The 21,458-nt window shown below is 37.5% G+C and overlaps 1 protein-coding gene across 5 annotated transcripts in view; it reads right to left on the bottom strand.

The window, feature by feature from the left end:
* The window catches only part of npas2 (neuronal PAS domain protein 2), an 81,143-nt gene that overhangs the window by 50,624 nt on the left and 9,061 nt on the right, over positions 1-21,458 (bottom strand). The window contains exon 2 of one of the 5 annotated variants that reach the window (XM_041801043.1): positions 15,434-15,521. The exons of the other annotated variants lie outside the window; for them this stretch is intronic. The gene's annotated coding sequence lies outside the window, so the exon portion shown is untranslated. The remainder of the gene's footprint in view (positions 1-15,433; positions 15,522-21,458) is intronic. 5 annotated transcript variants of the gene reach the window in all.

Genomic DNA, 21,458 nt, shown 5'->3' on the forward strand with positions numbered 1-21,458 from the left:
AAGCTAAGCAATCATATTAGCAGTAAGAGTGGGAAAGGGTGTGCAACAATGGCAGAATCTGATCCACTTTTTACGTTACTCTTATGACAATGACCAGGACACCTAGTGCTAAACTGTTTGTATGTGAGTCATGACAGCTCAAGGGGGTCATTACGGCATGAATGAGGGTTACGCTACAATAATTGGCCAAAGAAGAATAAATAAAAGGAGAAGACAGCAGGATATGTCTGACAATGGTGAAAAGAAGTCAAGACAGGAAGAATGCTGAAGCCCTTTGGTGAAAAGAACACTAAATTGCTATAATTAGATACATCAGTCTTGCACTTTACCTTTAAGGGTCATTTTATTTTCTTCAGTTGATCAGATTTGGTTTTGTGTCATAAAATGATTGCTTTGCAATTTATTCATCATCCCATAATCACTGTTTCATGACATCAGCATTATTGTAGGCCCCTCATCATTGGTCATAATTTGTGAGTTATCACGCAATTTCCTGTTGCAGTATTTCCTCTCTCATACCTGTATTGACTTAGTACAAAAAAAGTGTACTTCTGTCATGGTGTTCTTATTTTTAGTCGCAGCCCAAATACTCCATATGAATCACAGATTTGTAGTGACACTTGTTGCAATCTCATACAGTTTCACATTCTGAACTTCCTTTTCTCACATTCATTCTGGACTTTTGGGTTGCATTAAAGTGTTTCCCTAGTGACAGCCAGTCTTGTGATGAAAACCAGCTGTCATGTGAAAGAATGATAAAGAACACAAGAGAATTTACAGCTTTCACAAGTCTGTGTATGACATCAGAAAACCTGTTGTGCATGATCCCAATTAGGTAAACGTAACTTCTCACAATGGAGAGGGCGAGTGTCTGCCTGCACGTACAAGCTTTCTTTGGATCAGTTAGAAGACCTCAACCTAAGGCAATTAAATATCAACAGCAATCTTTATGCAGTTATATAACTGCTAGCTCTACAGCTGCACAGGAAACTTGAAATTATTTATCTTATCTTCCGTATCTGAGATGAGTTTTACAGATTTTTCCAAGTTTTAACAAAGAGGAAAGTTTAAGCCAACCAAATGTCAGACTCGAGCTCTGCCAAACAGCATTATTCACCATTTATGATTAGGATGTCCCTCCAGACATTCATAGACTTGAGACAGAGCTGTAGTACTGCTAGATTTCCAGACCACTTGTCTCAAAGGCCATCTTCATGTAATGAGTCACACTTTCCCACAGCTTATTCCATCTGCAGCTGTTGCACTAACCCAAATTTGGATGAGTGATCCTACTTATGATGTGGTACCAGTATGATGCCATTTTAACCAGCCTGTGAGGCACGGAGCCATGGCAGCAAAGCATAGTCTGCCAGTGACTTATACCACCTTCATCAACTGAATAACTGAATGCAACTACTCAGTGGATTATTCCGGTGAAACTTCATGGTCCCAGCTGTTCTGTTTGTACAGCAAAGGCCAAATATCTCACCACAAATGTATACACTGTGCTGAGACCTGCAATTCATAAGTGAGAGATGGCTGACATTGGGATGAGTCCTGTACTCCTAGAGACCAAATTATGCTTATTTGCTAAAAGGAATGAAGTCTACAATTATACAAAGGTTTATGTACAAACATAACATGGGTAAAAAACGATGGAATTACTGTGTATTGGTTGAATGTCTAGCATGTCATTTTTTAGTCAAGCTGAAAACAGCAGGAACAACCAGGCCCCTCTGAGGCCCCCTGCTGCATTGACCACATTCAACTGCCAGTATTGGGCCTTTCTTTGTGGAGCTCCCACTGTGTGTTCACACTGGTTGTTCCCGTTTCTTTCAGGTCCAGAAGACCTGAGAGCCAGGTGGGTGGATCAAGCTGAGTTTTTTGGACAAAGCAAAACCATGATTCTGTTTTCCTTAAAAGCTATTTTTACTCTAAGGTGTAATTCATGTGCAGTAGCACATCTTGAATAGCATCTAAAATTAATTCCGTAAGATGTCAGTTTGTGTTGCCAGTTACTGGATAATGAGGAATGACCGACTGGTTTTAAAAGCCATAACTACAACACAACAGGAGTTACTGCTTTTGTTACTGTGCCTCCTAAAATAAAAACAAATGGGTATCAGCATTTAAATGTAAGATTTGAATTGACCCAGACAATGACAATGATTGATTTCTGTGTTTAAATTAGTTAAGTCCTTAAAACACACAATTTAAAGTTTGAGGATGAATAAATATGTCTGCCCTTAAAACACACTTTTTAAGTGTAAGGACTGATTATGAATTAGGGATTTTTGCCGATATCAGATATTCACAGATTCATTTTTGCCGATATCGATACCTACTGTGCTTAACAAATTTATTAGACCACCCTAACCAAAGTAAGGTTTATGCTACAGCTGCCCTGAATTAACAGCATTGGTAATAACCCAAATAATTTTTCATGTTCCTGCAATGGTTAATACACCAATATGTAGAAGCTCTTTAACCAAATTAATTAATATTTCTTGATTAATATGTCAATTTATGATTTTTACTTGCATTCCTGAACAGAAAAATTTGTTTTAGTTGTTGAATGTTATGCTTGATTAATTTCTGACTTCTCAGAAAAGCCCAGTAAGCCGGCTCAAATGGTAAAACATGGAGAGCTCACTGAAAATGAAAGAGTCCGCATTAAAGCACTTGATGATGCTAGATGGTCTTTGAGACAAATATGACAGGTGGTCTAATAATTTGTTAAGCACTGTACTTCTCATCCAACCACAATCAAATTCACTCTATCCGAATGACGTGATTTATCTGGATAGGTTTTTGGGTTCTTTGTTTGTGTTTTTTGAACGATGACAAGCCAGAATGAAAACAAGCTGAAATGAAAGAAAATGAAATAGCAGTAACGAGGCTATTCTTAAAATGTAAGGAGTAGAAAGTACAGATAATTGTTTTAAAATGTAAGGAGTATAAGTAAAAAGTAGGCTGAAAAATAATTACTCCAGTAAAGTAAGGTAACACAGTATTTGCACTTAGTTACTTGACTCCTCTGGTTCTGATATTTGGTCATAGTATGGACGCTGTACTAAAGTGCAGTCAGTTGGTACCTGAATGCCCAAAATACATCGCTAATCCAGTGTTTCTCATCAATTATATAGACTGTGGGAGCCCGCCATTGTCTAATTTACCCTATTAAAGTTACATTTTTACAGTAGTACTGAACGTATTTTTGCATTATTCATAAAAAAATATCTTCTGCTTAGTGCTGCCGTTGCCTCAGCAAAGCGTCTCAGTTAGTCAGTCAGTTCCACCGACCTTCCACCTCCTTGTCCTTCTTTGCCTACTTCTGCATGCATTGAATTTGCTGAGCTGCAACAACTTCTGAAACATTTCATGTCATTTTTGATTTTAAGATGAAGGAAGGAGATTGAAACCTGGTTATGCTAGGAGCCAGTTTTGCATTTTTCAAAAGCGAAAAAATAAACACGTTAGACCTTATCAATACTGCCATAGAGTCCCGTGGGTTCTGTGACGTAACGTCATTTTATCATATCACTGGTGCAAAAACACTTATCACAAAGATCTTGCAAGGGGAACATATCTCAAAGCACATCAGCCTCGTGTCAAATTAAACTAAGATGTGGTATGCTTACCTTTGACTGCTGGCCAGAAAAAAATTAAATAAGTCCACTGTGCTGGTAGTGGCATGCACTCATGACAGGGGGGTATCATCCTCATCTGCTCAGACTGAAAGGACCTCCAAACTTTGTTGTAGGTCCCGTTGGGTAAAAATAGAAATCAGTGTTAAATTTGGCAGAGTAAAAGTGAATTAGCTGACTTTATGAGCTGGTAGTTGTATTATGATGTGCACAAGGTCAAGTGAGTTGACTAAGAGGCAAATGTAAATAAAATGTCATGATGTATAAGAGTGTATTGACGAGAAGGTTGAATAAATAAAGCTGTGAGGACATTGTTTTGTTTTGTTTTTTTCAGAAAATAGATACACAAGATTAAATAAATATTTTTAACATTTAAACTCACGCTACTCAGCAAATAAAATTTCTGTTAAAAATATATAGTCATTTTGTCTCTCCACTTAAGTTAAAAAAATATCAATAAGGACTTAGATCAATGAGGACTATTGATAAGAGTATCAATGTTAAGAAGTTTTTCATAAATAAAGCCTCAAAATTTGGTTCACAAGATTGATGCAGGTCAATCTAGGGGGTTCAACAGTTCAGAGCCCTCCAACCAAACTCTGATAAAATCCAGTGGGAAACTGCTTATGCAAATGTAAACAGTGCCTGTGAGGTGTTACATGGGGTCTTCATTTAATTTAGTCAGTTTCCTACCAGGGTTTATCACTGTAGAAGTGTCTCATTTTTTATTTTAATGTTTATCTAAAAGGGCTGAACAATACTGAAAAAGTGGCATTATGATTCCTGAAATATTTAGTTCCATATTGACATGATAGCTTCACACAGTTGCTGCAGATGTGTCAGCTGCACATGCATGATGCAAATCCCCCATTCCACCACATTACAAAGGTGCTCTACTGGATTGAGATCTGGTGACTGTGGAGGCCACTTAAGTACAGGGAACTCATTGACATGTTCAAGAAACCAGTTTGAGATGATTTGAGCTTTGTGACATGGTGCATTTTCCTGCTGGAAGTAGCCATCAGAAGATGGGTACACTGTGGTCATATAAGGATGGACATGGTCAGCAACAATACTCAGGTAGGTTGTGGCATTAAATTATGCTCAACTGGTACTGAGGGGCCCAAAGTGGTCCAAGAAAATACCCTCTACACCATATCACCACCAGCAGCAGCCTGAACAGTTGATACAAGGCAGGATGGATCAATGCTTTCATGTTGTTGACGCCAACTTCTGACCCTACCATCTGATCTGACATCTAAATGCATTGATATGCTGCCATGTGATTGGTTGAAAAGCTGCTTGTGTTAACAAACAATTGAACAGGTGTACCTTATAAAGTGTCCGGTGAGTGTATATTACAATATGAGAAAATATAGGAAGTTCATCCAAACAAATGCAGTGAGTTTCCAAAGGCCTTGAATATGGACAATGAACTGTTCAATCTCACAGTCGTTTTCAATTATTTCAGACTCTAAGTTTACAATATTGTGATAAGAATATGAAGTGTGGAAAAAAAGAAGGAATCTGAATAAGCTATAAAATAAAGCTATTTAAAACATGCTTTTAAAAAAAATACAATAAATCAACATTTCTAAACTAAATTTTCAACATTTACTTAGCTGATAGCTAGCTTGAGTTTTATCTGACTGCATGAGACTGATGTAAGAGCATGAAAAATGGACATGCTAAGTGAAAAAGCACTATTTGCACAAAGTAATTTTCTTAATTATTGCTATTAATTCAAATTTTTGCAAAGGGTTTATATGCAAAAAATCTTCTTGTGATGAAGACAAAATTGTGATTGATTGTGTAGCAATTATTTATCTTTAAGCATCCACATTATGCCATCATCCTATCACAGCTTTGATTATTAATTTAAAGATGCTTGAAGTTTAAAGTCAGATAGCATAATCTGATCCAGTTAATACTACCAGATCTCACAAAAAAGGCCACCATGAAAATGTTCAAGTTTAGAAATGCTTTAAATGTAATATTTATAGACTTTATTTATGCAAGACTTTTGATGTAGATGGTGGCAGCAGCATTCTTCACAGAAATGGAAAAAAACATGGCTGATTAAGAGTGCAGTACAGAAAAAAAGAGAAACAAGAGGCATCTTTCCAAAAACTTTGACTTTAAACTTAAAACTATGTAAGCTAACAAAAATGATCTTCATACAGCACACTTGCATCTTAAAAAAAGACAGTTTAGTTCGTGCTTGCTTTTCAAACAGGTGTGCATAAACACCATACAAGAAAAGTAAAATCTCTAAAGTGACAGTGACTTCCTTCTAAGAATCTGTACAACTGTTCTCATAAAGCTTAAAAAAAAAAAAAGCAAGGTCCGGTTGGTGCCTGGCTGACACAGAGGAAAAAAATGTTTGAGTTCTTCAATGGCCTGGCGATTCCTGAGGAGCTCATATGAAAACATTTTACGAATCAAACACCTCCTGTCGAGGCCCTGAATCGACTCTATGAAAAATTTTCTGCCAGAAATATCTCCTTCAAGCCAAAAGAGCCAATGTAATGAGTGTAATTCATCAACTTTGCTCCAACGCAGCCACACTGTGGTTTACAATGATTGGACAAGTACAGGCAGAGGAGTGGACTGTTTTTCTGGTCTGTGCTGAGCCGCAAGCACATGCTATGGCACAACCAAAAGCTGACTAAGATCATTAGCAACAAATAATAAACCATCAAATGAAAGAGAAACAAATTAAAGGTTCAAACAGCAAAAACAGTCAGTGAAGAAGCTGTTTGGATGTTGAAGCTGAATGTGTTTGCTGCCAGTCACACATGCAAAAGTGTAAAGCTTAAAACCGTTTTAATATCAGCATGTTAAACTGTCTTTGTTGACATAAAAGCATGATTATGGTAGCCCTGTTCAGACTCAAAAACATAGCAGTATACCGCAAACCATCAGAGGTACCCACAACTTTTAGTCATGGAAACACTTTTAAGAACCTGTTTCATCTGAAGTCATAAAACATACAAATATGCAAGTATGTCAAGTACATGCATTTAGTGAGTTTAAATGAAAACTGATTTCCATTTATGTCATTTTGAGCAGCTTGCATGAATACAGTATAATGCTATATAGGGCTGGGCAGTTAGTTGAAATTTACATTAAATCGCAAGAAGCCTACAAATCCATACTTTCCTTGTTTTTCTATACATTTGTCTTATTAAAATGAGAAAGACACAAAGTCATCATCCTCTTCTATACAACAATTCATATCGAATTTGCAACAAGTTGCAATGACATTTTCCAAAATTATTCAGCCTTAGGTTAATCTACCAAATATTTTGTTGGGCAATGATTCTTTGTTTTTTTTGTTGTTGTTGTTGAGAAATATATAAGCTGAGGAACTTAAATAATAATGCCATATTATCAAAATATTTTGGGAAAAGAAACTTCAGCCTAATCCACTTTTAGCATAGGAGAGTGATATGTGACAGACAACAGCTCCTGTCATTAGCATGTCTTTCTCTCTTGCTCTGCAGCATCCTTAATGTCACCAATTTGTACCAGTGTAATTTACATGCAGCACAGCACTGAGTTTAAATCTGTGTAATTCCCTCTCCAAGTTTAATGTGTGTTACAACTAGGGGTGTAAATCACTTATTTCATCATGATATGATACAATATTGATATTTTGGGCAATGTTTATATTTTCCTATATAACAAAATTTTGCCACAACACAATTTTGATGTGGTTCAAAATTGGAATCTACAACTGATATCAGATGATTTTATGCAGAAATTTTCAGTTACAGATAAAAGGTAGTTTCTGCAATTAAATCACTGAAATGTTTCTGTATTTAATAAAGAAACATTCCCTTTAAACAAAAAGGACAAAGACTTGCATTACTACAGTAAAATGTTAAATGTTGTAAATGTTGTTCTTAATAATGTAAACTGAGGGCCCTGATTACCGTTAAATTAACAACCTAACTATGGGCCATTGTGTTAAACATGTTGATTTTATAACAGCATTTTAAGTACCAAACATTTTTATTTCCTCATTCCCTCTGATCACCCTAAAGCACCAATATGTACTTTTTCTGCAGCCTTTCATAATCATCAAAATGTTTGGCCTGTTTTCCCATTTTAGATGTTTTTCTTGATCTTATTTACACACATGTGGACATGAACAGATATGTCTGCCCCATATCAGCCCTTCATACTTCACATAAAGGCTTATTAATGTGGAATATAGTTCATTTCAAGTTTTGGTGTACACTGAGATTTAAATGAGGTTAAGTCTGCAACACATGATGTTAAAGTGATGAATTTACATTATTATTGATTAATTGAAATCTTAATTTGGATGAATTAGAGCAAAGTTTTGTTTCAGTGGACACTCTTGTGATGAGCAGCCTTGTAACAACAGAGAAGGGGGCATAATGACAGCAGCTGTCCTGCTTGAACGTCTTATTCAGACAGCTTATATTTTCATTATAAACATGACATGAGTCATCAGGCCTCCCTCAGGGTATCAAAGGGGACATGCTGCATCTGACTTTTCCCTCTCTGTTTATCTGAGTCTGTATCAAACAACACTTGCGCTATTTCAGCTAAAATGAGAGAAGAGTAATTTTGATCAGTGAATGATATCTTGTGGCGGTTGTTAACGGATAAAAATGAAGATGTAGTCAGCAAAATAAGGTGAATGGCTTCCTGGTGTAGTCGCTTTCTGAAATACACTATATTGCCAAAAGTATTCGATCACCCGCATATGAACTTAAGTGACCTCCCATTCTTAATCCAAAGGGTTTAATATGACGTTGGTCCACCCTTTGCAGCTATAACAGCTTCAACTATTCTGGGAAGGCTTTCCACAAGGTTTAGGAGTATGTTTATGGGAAGTTTTGACCATTCTCCCAGAAGCGCATTTGTGAGCTCACACACTGATGTTGGCCGAGAAGGCCTGGCTCTCAGTCTCCATTCTAATTCATTCCAAAGGTGTTCTATGGTTGAGGTCAGGACTCTGTGCAGGCAAGTGAAGTTCATCCACACCAAACTCTCTCACCCATGACCTTGCTTTGTGCACTGGTGCACAGTCACGTTGGAACAGGAAGGGGCCATCCCCAAACTGTTCCCACAAAGTTTGGAGCATGGAATTGCCCAAAATCTCTTGGTATGCTGAAGCATTCAGAGTTCCTTTCACTGGAACTAAGGGGCCAAGCCCAGCTCCTGAAAAACAAGCCCACACCATAATCCCCCCTCCACCAAACTTTACACTTGGCACAATGCAGTCAGACAAGTACCGTTCTCCTGCCAACTGCCAAACCCAGACTCATCCATCAGATTGGAGAAGCGTGATTCGTCACTCCAGAGAACACGTCTCCACTGCTCAAGTGTCCAGTGGCAGCGTGCTGTACACCACTGTCTCCAACGCTTTGCATTGCATTTAGTGATGTATGGCTTGGATGCAGCTACTCGGCCATGAAAACCCATTCCATGAAGCTCTCTACGCACTGTTATTGAGCTAATCTGAAGGCCACATGAAGTTTGGAGGTCTGTAACGAATGACTTTGCAGAAAGTTAGCAACCTCTGTGCACTATGCGCCTCAGCATCCACTGACCCCACTCCGTCATTTTACGTGGCCCACCACTTCATGGCTGAGTTGCTGTTGTTCCCAATCACTTCCACTTTGTTATAACACCACTGACAGTTGACTGTGAAATATTTAGGAGCAAGGAAATTTTACCACTGGACTTGTTGCACAGATGGCATCCTATCACAGTACCACGACGGAATTCACTGAGCTCCTGAGAGCGACCCATTCTTTCACAAATGTTTGTAGAAACAGTCTGCATGCCTAGGTGCTTGATTTTATACACCAGTTGCCATGGAAGTGATTGGAACACCTGAGTTCAGTTATTTGGATGGGTGAGTTATTACTTTTGGCAGTGTAGTGTATGTCCACCCAGCTGAGGAAAGAGTGGATTCCCTCAGGCAGAAACTGTCAACAGGCATGCAGGGAGGGGTTGAGCTTGGAGGTGAGAATGTAGATCAATGTTTTTGACTTTCTATTGATCTGATTGGATTATTCATCAACCAGTTGATGTACTGATATACATTGATGAATCGTTAAACCCCCCTAGTAACAACAACAACATACACCAAGCCTGCTTGCTTTGCAGAGCATCTCTGTTGGCCTATCTAGGGCTTGAGCACAAGCTGTGCGCTGCATTGGATCATCGGATCAGTTCGCATTGAGCCTAGTGCTGCAGTGATTTCTATAATAAGGGCTTAAACAACTGTTTGAAAGTGTCTTTTAACTCATCACTCACTTGTTTTCAGCCCACGATGATGCAAAGAAGCAGGCTGTAGTATTAACATAGTTTCTGATATGGTTTGACTTTCATTTGTATCATATCAAGCTTTTGAATTCTGGTATTATATAACAAACAATTAATGTCAAAGTAAGTCCACCAAAGAAAAGCTGCTTTAATGAAGGGATGTCTACAAACATAAGCAAAGAATCTGTGCCATAACTTCTATGGGAACTCACACACTACAACAACATACCAAGGTAACAGAAAGCAAACAATGCCAGAGTGATGAAACATAATTATTCTGAAATAAATTGTTGCTATGCCAGCGACCAACAAGTGTGAGACATCTAAGATTCATAAAGATCTCCCACATTTTACTGCATTATTCACCATCCGCCTACATAGAGATTAGTTCCGCTCTTTTATGTAGGTCATGCTATTGGATGATGAGATGACATTTAGTTCTCATAAGCAGGCCTCACTACATAATAAATGCTCAGAGTTGGATGCTTTACATCCTGTACCTTTGTTCAGACGGCTTTCATATACATCGGAGAAGAAAAAACTGGAGTATTGTGATAATCATTCAGACATGAAGCCATATTGCCCGTAGCTACATCTGTGATACCGGCTATTGATGATGTCATCGAGGCCCTCTGCTGAAGCACTGACTGTCATTAATTAGACTGTGGCACTGCTGTTCACTCTGTGTTCCCATGGTAACAATGTGTGGTGTCTACTTTCCCCCCAGCCACGGCGGCTACGTCCATAAAGCCGCTCGTTTCCTTTTTCCTTCAGGTCTGGGAGATTTTTCATACGCACATCAGAAACCCATTTGTTAAACTGATGAATATTAATAAAGTGGCTGGAAAGCTTTCTCTCTGTCCATTCTGATTTTTCATTACAACAACTGGAGCCTTCTCAACAATACATACACATACAGCAGGGAAACATGGTTTATTACAGGGCTGGAGAAATTATTTACTGTTGAAGCATTGAAATACGCCTGTTTCTCTTTGAAAATGATATTTAAAGGTCGACTTTAATACAGTTAATGAAACAAGCAATCCTGAATAAATGAAAAGCAGCTGGGAGATGTCAACGTATAAACAGACAATGTATAGTATCCTTCAAGTTGCAGGGAAATAAGGTCACTTAGTCTTATTTGAGATCATCTATTGTAGTGATAATACAGGATAAAACTTGAACTGGAAAGACTGGCATTGAAGATGAACACCACACACTCTTACATCTGTTTGTTCTTTAACAAAGATCAGAGCATTACAGCCCCAGATGTTCATCCAGCAGCAATTACAGAAAATCACCTTAGTACTAAAAGTAGGCTCTTATTTTCACAACCCATCCTTCAGCCTCCTCTTACTATTGGCAAGTTGCACAATGTTGAGGTCAAGGACATTTTGCACCTTGCAATCCACTGTAGATAGAGCATTACTTAAGCCGTTACCAAACAGCAAAGCAAGGAAATTGATGGGAAGAAAAAACAGAAAGGACTATTTAGGGTTCTCTACAGTATTTTTCTTCATTGAGTTACTGATGGAAAAAAGTCACCAGTGGGTAAAGAAACAAAATCTTCCAGCCTCTCCTTGGCAGTTCTTTCCCACGAGCGTTGTCAGTCTGAACCAAACAGCAGCCTCTCACTAATCCCCCCTGGGTAACAGCTGAACCCTTGCACTCACAGAGCTCTACCCGCTGGACGATCCTGTCACAGAGACGTTCAACACATCCTCACCTGCTGCGCATTAAGGGAAAAAACACACATGCCCTTTCCCACATGCTCTCCATAAGTGCGCCTGATTCCATTTAATGTTCTTTTTACATATTTAGTCAAATACTTGATTAGGTAAGTGAAAAAAAGAATAAGTTTACCATTTTTGTTATTTTGAAACAAAACTGCTGTTAACAAATAGTGTCAAAGTTTACAGAGATACTTCAGTGTCATGTTTTTAAACCTGCAGTATGTAAAATTTTTGCACTCAAATGTTTGTATTAAATTAAAAATAACAACTCATATGTTATATGCATATTCAGTTAAAGTATTACCTTAAATATGTCCAACAACTGGACATATCTTGTTATGGTGTCTGTCATGGTGGAGCCATCTAGACAGACATGATTTGTTTATTATTGAGGGAACTGCTAATCTAAGTTGCCCTTCTGTTGTTACATCTCATTCATTTTTTTGTCCTGTTTGCTTGTGATGGACCACGATTATTTTCTGCCATCTGTTGCAAGTTCAATCACCCAAGCTCACCCCAGTAATGCAAACTCCTTGGCAGCTTTTCTCCCTAGTTAAGCAAAATTCATCCATGAAGCCAAAACCCTGGCTTCTGTTCATACATAACATACACCAAACAGAGCCGAGATCAGGAATCGATCCTGGGACCAGTGCCCAAGCAGCACGTTTGGTATTGTTTTTGGTACTGATTTGATTTAGAGCCACCTGGCAGCAGAATTTACATATTCTGTGTTTTAAACTATAAAATATATTATTCTAACAACCGTTAGTATTGAGAAGTACAAATGCTTTGAAAAAATCAAATCTTCATTAATATTTTTTTCCAAACTGCCTACAAGAGAAAAAGCAAGAGAGCATAATCTAAATTACACAGATCTCTTGTCTCTTTATTTTCAATGCAAAGAAGTTGTTAAATTATTTGAGATTTAGACGGTGTTAAGGAGTTTGGCTGCAGACCACAGCTCTCAGATGTCCCCACTTGCAGAAGACTACTGAGAACAAAAATACATGCTAAATCTTTAAAAATAAAATCAGATCAAACTTCTAGTTATGGTTATGGTTAGGGTAAGGGCTGAGGTAAGGGCAAGGAGACAAAAAGTTAAAAATCTGACCTGCAAAACCAAATAACAAAACATTTAATAAAGCTGAGTAAACAGTCTGCTTATTTCCTAAATGCTTGTCCTCCATGAAAACACTCTTAAACAGCTGACATAGCTCAGGCTAAAGCTAACGAAACTATGTTAGCTATGTTACTTACATAGCTAATGTGGCTAAAGCTAAGGTTAATGAAGCTATGTTAGCTTATGCTATGTTTGCTAAAGCTGGACCTCTTTTAGTTTTACAGTATGTCTCAAATCACATACTTCTGTTAGTATACTGTAAATACACTTAAATGCAGTACAGAGCACCTAATCACATCAGGTTAGTTATGTTACAATTCACTTACTGCTGTTTTACACTAACAAGGAATGACAACAGTTTAACTGTCTCTGTTTTCTTCTTCTCTCTCGTTTTCAGTAACATTTTATACTTAGATGTTAGGTGACTATCGGCCAACTCAAAATTTGATAGCTATTTTCACTTACTATTAGATTTATGTAACATGCATTTCATGTCAACATTATTTTCATAAATGCTGATAACATTAATGCTAATAACACATAAGCTAGCTAGTGGATGCTAATGCTAGCGTATGCTTACGCTAGCTAGCAAGCTTCCATGCTAGCAGTACAACATCCGCTACATCACCAATATGTTCATTGAGGGTGTGAACTGTACGTAGGTCCACACTCAGTTCTCTAATGTTTTTGAGTGCGCTAATAGTAAACCGCACTTAAGTTTACTTCTCAGTGTGAACGCACATACCCCCTTTGAAATGCTGCTTATTCTGTAATGAATGCAACTGCCATACTTTATATGAATAAAGTTGAATAAAAAAAAAACAATCTTAAACAGGACACACATTGTACCGGCATATGACGTCACATCTGTAGAATGTCTATTTTTGTCGCAGTGGTCCCAAAACAGATAGCAATGTCATACTTGACATTTAGTGTTTTGTATTAAAGCTGAAATTCTTGTATCATGACAATGAACTGCATTCTTTCAGATGACCAGCAGGGTTAAATATAGTAGCGGCAAAAATAAGTTGAGTTCACGTCAGTCAGGATGCAGACATTGTAATGTATTTCCATTATGACCTAAGTTAGTCAAGCTTCACAAAAACACGTTCATGAGGACCAAAATCCTGAACTCAAGGGTTCAAACGGTAAACCCTTCATTTCTGTTGTGGTGGCTTCATCCATTTCTTTGAACAGTACATGCATGCAGGAATAATTTTTCCATTTCACTTATCAGTCCTTTAGCATTACATGCAGGCTCAGACTGAAATAAAATCAGAATGATTGAAGGTATTTCATAGACTAAATTAATAACTAAAAAGGATGAATTGATCCTGTGATTTCTTAGGAGCAGTGAGCTCATTCCTCCTCAGTCAAACAGTACATTTTCCGTAGGTTTCTTTCACTTATTCCATGTTGGCTTTTGATGCTTATACATCAACATTTGTCAATGATTTTGGTGATACTTCATCCTGCAGAGCCTTGTAATTACACATTCACCACACAGCGCAGGCTCATTGTGGGTGGCCGAATCCTTTCAATGACAAAGCAGAACCTTTAAAGCAAACATCATTTCACCTGGTAGATCTACTCTCAAATTTCCTCATAATTATATTCTTTCCACAATTCTAAATGAATCACCAAATTATTCCAGGCCTGTTATTGTCTGCTGCTGCTCAGGAAAAAAAGATGCAATTACCCAAGGCAGTGTGTGAGCAAATATGTGGGTCACAATTCTAGGGCATGGGTGGAAAGGGCAGCACAGCTCTTTCTTAGTGCCGCTGTCTCCAGCTCACATTGGAGGTTACTTCTTTGATTACATTCCTGGCAGTAGAATGCTTTCTAATCATTTTACAATGCCCCCAAAGAAAGCAAGACACAACCAGAGTAATATCATTGCTATGAATTTGTGAGTGAATGCTTCTAAAATCTCAAGCAGACACTGTCTTTGCACAGACTCGAAAGTGAACTCAGTCTTCTGCTAGTCCATGGAAAAAATGACCTTATGTCTCCATTCCTATCTATTGCCATTTCATTTTCCCTGTTATGACACAGTGGTGTTCATATTTTCAAAGCTTCTTTCAAAAATCACACCCCAATTATGGGTTCTCTTTAAAGAGGGACAAACAAAATGATGAGTTTCCAAAAGACAACCCTTTGTTTTTTTTGTAAGCAGCAGTATAAGAAAATTGAGATTTTTCATCTCTGGGTTTAAAAGCAGACATTACTGGCAACTACTCATGAAATTTTAATATGTCTTTAAAGGTAATTAACGCTTTAGTAGAACAACAGGATGTGAAACCAGCTGTAGATGGCATCTTTTTCACCTGAGGGCCGCCAAAAGAAAAAATGAGTTCATGTATAATCACAATAGACGCCTGACGAAGAAAGTGGGTTAATAACATCTGCATTTTTAATGATAAAGAGCTGAATCGTTAGTCTTGTGTGGAAAAAAACAATCACACCATCTATGTTCACATTTGCTGTGTTTTGACACACATGCTTGATTGAAATACAGCTTATTTGGATGCTTAAACCAGCCCAAATCTCTGCGAGCAGAAGCATGTGCGCACATTATTGAGGATAACAGCTCATAAAACAGAAAGCAGATTGGGCTTAACTGTTATAATGGTTCATGATTCATTCATCCTGCTGAAGTTTCCTTGAGCAAATCACTCTCAGCTCTGTGCGAGACCACGTCCTCTGACTCTGCATAACAGGGGACAAGGAAGAACAAAGTTTCCCTTAAGATATCACACATTTTATGCCCAATTGCAATGCATGAAATTCAATTGTAAGAGCATACTTGCTATTGCTGATTTTTTTTAGCCCAATCCTGAAAATAAAAATCCATTATTGCAGCGCTGTGTGAGCTCTGACCCTTCAGTTCAGTGTCACGAGCCATAATCAGGTTTTGCCACTTGACATCACAAATTACAGATGGCCCACTGAAGATCAAACAACATGAAATCCATCTGGGGAGCACTCTCATCTTTTCAGCATCAGACCTGACGGCCTTGTTAATGGTCTTCTGCTGTGCTGTGTGTTTTACTCCACCAAAACAAACCGCCTTATAATGCACATGAAGACAACACCCTGAGCTCAAGATCTGAATCACATATAGGTCACACACAAGGGGCCGGGCCCTCACGTATTGTGAAACTGTTTATTTTCCTCATCCAAAATACAAAGTGGAGCCACACCCGATTCTTGGAAGTGACCTTGTGTGGTGAAAGAAAGATAAAAGCCCAACCTGCCCTGTGAATCAGCTATAGAAAGTAGTCAGGATCTGAGAAGCAGTAACTTATTTAAAATGAAAAAGCATTTCAGAGCCGAAAGCAACGTCACACTCAAAGAGAGGTTAAATTTATTTCACCCGATATTTGATTATCCTCATTTTATAACTTCACTCCTTTGCAAGTCTATGAAATAAAACATTCTTAACAGAGATCTATGAGCGGTACAGCTGAGGCTTTGAAAAGATTTCACACACAATGTTCAGATTTTCATCTCTGCCACTCGTTTGATGCAATGAATAAAAAGAAGTGAACTAACTACACACAGAGTCAGAAGTCTTACAAGCAGAAGAGTGAGGGCGTTTTTATGTTTTCTGTCAAAAAGCAGCTAAATGTTTTAATCATGCCCTAGTGGATCTGAGCCTGAAGCTACGGAGCACAATGACTGTGTGCTTCGGAGCAAGAGATCAGCGACAGCAGCAAGGACGATGACGTCTGTAGCTGCAGTTATATAACTGGAGCTGAACATTTTGTCTGTCATAGTTACAAGGTTAAGAGGGTGACATGAATACCAGTCATAGTCTCAAGAGTCATGTGCAACATACTGTCATATTTCCACTGGCTGATTGAAGCCGAGTTCAGCGAGGAAGGCATCCATGCAGGGCAGTATGGAGGAAAGAAACCTCCGTGTTTTAACTTTATAATCAGCATTTCTATCTCTTTTGACATTTTGCTTCTGGGCTTGAGAGGCGTCTTACAAAGCACAGATCTCCTGACTGGAGATTTACCAAATATTTACCCTTCAAAAATGTATGCCAAGCATTCTCGAGCCAGATGTTTCTAAAACTACAGTAAGCTTGAGAGAGAATGGTGTAGTAAAGTATAAGCACAGATTTGACTCAACAGAGCTGATCAACAGACCTAATGGCAAATCCTTCAAGTTTCAGTTTTAACCACACAGATCTTTATAAAGACAGCTAAGTCTCTAGAAACAGCACTCAAGTGAAATATTAACATTTATAAGTACTACTACTGCTGCTTTACAAACAGCTCTTTCTTTTTTAATCCTTTGATTTGATTATTTTTGATTATCTTATTTCATTTGATTGTCATCTTCTAGCAAAACTTTGTACTCAGTAACGACCCAACCAACAACAGTTTTTTAGGTGTAAGCCATAAGATTTGAAATCTGCGACAGATAAATAACCCCCATCATCAGAAAATTATATTTTCACGTGGTCACTACTTACCTAAACACAAATGATTTGTTCCTTTATTTCTCCTGAGTAAAATAGTTGATATACACACATATTAACACCTGTTTCATTACAATAGCAACAAAACTGAAGTCAGATCAGTCCATTATTTGGTAATTTATTGTTTCTAAACTTACAGTCAAAATCCTCCACACCATCTAAATTGCACAAATCCACTGGCAACATTATGGGACCATATTTTTGCAATTTCACTGGTGGCAGCTTATGGTTAAAATACAACTATACTTTAAACCTTATGACAACTTCAGTAGGTAGATGTTATATAATGGGACTAAATTTCCTTTTCGATCACCAGGGGGGAAATTACTGTAACTAAGTAGTTTTAACCAGAGTAACTGTACTTTTACTTGAGTACAAAAGTCTTGTACTTTTCCACCTCTGTCGACAATAAAGGAGCTCACAGCATGAGACTGATTCCACATCACATCCCAACACAACTGTTGGACGCAGCAAAAACTGAAACAGTGAAGTTTTAAACATTTCAGAGTTGATTTTAACTCCAAAAGTGTAATTTTAACCTTTGGAGTTAAATGATCTGAGGTGTCGGAGTTATTTGATAATGCTGATCCACCAGTGTTAGCTCAGTGTTAGCGTTAGTTTTAAATCTGAGGTGATGTGTGGGAAAAGGGTTATGTTGTGTTTTAACTGTGTTTATTAGTGTCTGGATGTTGCCTGTCGTTCAGTGATCCCTCCTGGGGTTCTTTTGCTCATGTTTCTGGTGGACTGTTGCTGTTTTTGATGTGAGACACATTTGCACCATGAGTGAAGCTATCTGTTGAGTTAGCATTTCCGCCCATGACTTAAGGTGTTCCTAAAGGACGCACAGTGCGTATTCTTCATCAGTGTGCATTGCCTTGCCATGAGGTTGAGTCTCTGCTTTGGTCTTGCCAGAGGAGACCCACTTTGCCACAAATTTTCAAAACTTACTGCAGCTCTGTCAATTTAAGATATACATAGCACTTTCAAAAGTGTAGCTTATGTATGTAGTATGGACTAATAAAGACACTCCTAAAGTGTTAAATTTAACTCTATATGACTTTAATTAACACTGGTAATTTTGCTGTATATTTTCTTTTATCTTTCTTTTATCCCCTCGTTGATCTTACCAATAAGAAAAGCTATCCTACATTACAACCACTTAGTATCTGTACTCAGTCCTTTTTTTTTTTTTTTTTTTTACTTTGACTTGAGGAGACAAATAGACCAGTACTTTTACTTTTACTTGAGTACATTTTTAAGAAAGTAACTTTACTTTTACTTGAGTACAAAAGTCATGTATTTTTTCCACTCAACAACGCCATGGATGGACAAACTCCTAAAGCAAAAACTAGACAGACATATCTGGAACCACTGACAACTGTAAGAATAGGTCAGCAAGTTACAGACTCTTCAGACCCAGAATCTCCATTAAATGCACAAACCCAAAATCCCCAAATCTTGAAAGCACAAAAACTTGCAAGACAATAATTAAAATGTGTAATTTAACTACTTCTAAATACCTTAATGATGCTTTGTTAAGGTGTTAGACCTCTAACATTGAACAGCTGCATTTATTAAATTGTATTCTAGTGGCTTTGAAAAATAAACACTGCCAACATTTCCAATAATTTGCATCTTTTATAGAACTACCAAATTCAGATGTAAAACTTATGGTGTCCAATTAATGTCCAATTTTTTTAAAATATTTTTTATTTTTACAGTCGCCTACAACATCAGAAAAAAATCTGTGATAAAACAATGACAAGGGAAGACAAAATAAGCAGAGCTGAACTCACTGAAATGTGAACACATGGCACAGAGTAGATGGTCCATACTTAGGAAGGCATAATCATGCACAAATACAATAAAAGGTAAAGACAAGAAAATATAAAAGAAGATATAATGCTAGGAATTCTTTCAGTATATGATTTCAGTTATTACAGAAAAAAAAGTCAATGTCAGTTCAAGAACTTTAAAATTATGACTTTGGTTTCAAAATCAGTTTATCTAACAATGTGGGAAAAATCATTTTTATATCTTAAAATCCTTCATGTTATTATTATAGCTGAGAGAAAATACATGGTACTGTTCCCAATTCAATCCCACCACCTCACTCATTAGCTATCATTTTTTTTCTGAACAAGAACATATTACAGAGAAAATAGCAGAATGAGTTTAAGTGCAGAAGGCACATAAAATGAAAAACAATAAATATAGTTATAAAAATAGAAAAACAGCCCACTGCAGAAAGGCCAAGCGTGAAATAAGTGAGTTTATGAACAAGTCTTCATTAAGAGGAGTGTGTGGGCACAAGATATACACAGATCCTTTTATTCATCTTGTGAAGTTAAGTGGAGAGACTAATGCTTCAGGCAGGGGAGAATAAGCTTTCCAATAACAATGGAGGAAATGCTCACCCACTATTCAAGCAGACCTTTGGTAGAATACCAAATGTAGCATAGAGAAGCTTGCTGGAGACTACAGCAGATATACTGGACTAGAAAGAAAAAAAAAAACAGCTAAAATGCCAAACCATCAGTAGGTCCAATGTCTACTTAGGTCAGGGTCTACTTAAGGGTTAATGTGATAATCCAACAATGGTTTCTGTTTAAACTGTTGTATCAAGCTGTGTCAGACCAACACCTTTGCCAACTATTTTTGGTGATTAATTAATCATTTAAGCAGTCTCTTTGACTAAAAGACCAGTTACTTGCTGTTTCCAGATTCTCAGATTTGCAGCTGTTTCCTGTTTTGCCGTACTGGTTAATGACTGCAAGTGTTTAGCACAGGAAATATCACCATGTTTTTTTTTTATTCTAAAATTGGTAACGCATTCAACTATACACATAGAGAAAGCTGATATGTCAGTAGGTACATTAGAAATTTAAATCATGGCTTTTACTGTACATTTTGGAATTGTTCAAGTTTTTCATTTAATTCCAGCAATACTTACAGCATCTCAAAAGCCAGATATAAACAGCAACCTTAGAGTGCATGCACTGTAAATGTCAGTGGAGAAATTTCTACCATGTGATAGCTGTTAAACTCAGGAATTAATCCAGATTCTAAATACAGCACATCCCTTTCTTTTTATAGCAAAATTAAGCCTTAGCATGAACTTACTGACAACTGAAGGCAAAAGATATTGCCAGAGGCTGGAAGCCCTGGCAGAACATCTTAATGGAGCTGGTCAGAGATTAAAAGATCAATACCATTTTAACTTCATTGATCAGATCGTTTTTGTGATTCTGTGCTGGTGATTCTTGTTAAATTTGTAGGGATTTCATTTTGGGTGTATTTTTCTGAATGCACTGATAAGTCATATAATTAGGAATGCACTGATAGTGATGGAATTATCAGCTATTGGTTCTGATACCAAGCCAAGCACTCTAAAAAAATACTGCAGCTATACTGTTCTCAGTATTATTTTACTGTATAAAATGATGTTAGCCATTCATTATATGAGTTCTGTGGGTAGGAAAAGTTGAAGCTATGTCTTCAGTTTGGTGATATTTTCACATAAATGAGGACTTTAAAAGTAGTGAAAACTGAAAACTATTCACCCATGGGGGGGGGGGGGGGGGTGAAGGGGAGAGCTTTCTGGGGCCAAACCAAACTGGTCTATGGATGTCAGCAACGTGACGATCCACTGTAAAGTTAAGATGTGATAACCATATTTTATTCTTAACCTGAATAATAATCAAACAACAAATATGAATTTAATGTATTAATCCTGTAGTACAATGTAGCCTTTTAAACATGTAAACGCCTTTCTTAAAAAAGAATTACCTTTTCATTACCTTTTCATTGGTGATGTTAACAATAGGGATGGGCACACTGAACTAATCCATAGAGAAATGTAATGTAATGTCAGACCTCAGAGCTAAGCCATGACATGCACAAACATCAGGATGCCAGGTAGAGGGAACTGAGACAACTTAACGGGAAAAATAATGAAATGCATGCAAAATTGGTAATAGTGGGTTAAAAGGGCCAAAAATAGGTGACAAATAGGGGTGCACCGATCGATCGGCCAAAATCAGTATCGGCGCGATCGACCGATCCTTGTAAATAAGATCGGTGGATAAGATCGGTTTCATATGCCTCTACCTACTAAAATGTGAAAAATGAAGGACTAAAGGAACTGATATAAT

This window comes from Cheilinus undulatus, linkage group 12 (genome assembly GCF_018320785.1).
Source record: "Cheilinus undulatus linkage group 12, ASM1832078v1, whole genome shotgun sequence".
In the NCBI taxonomy this organism is placed as follows: domain Eukaryota; kingdom Metazoa; phylum Chordata; class Actinopteri; order Labriformes; family Labridae; genus Cheilinus; species Cheilinus undulatus.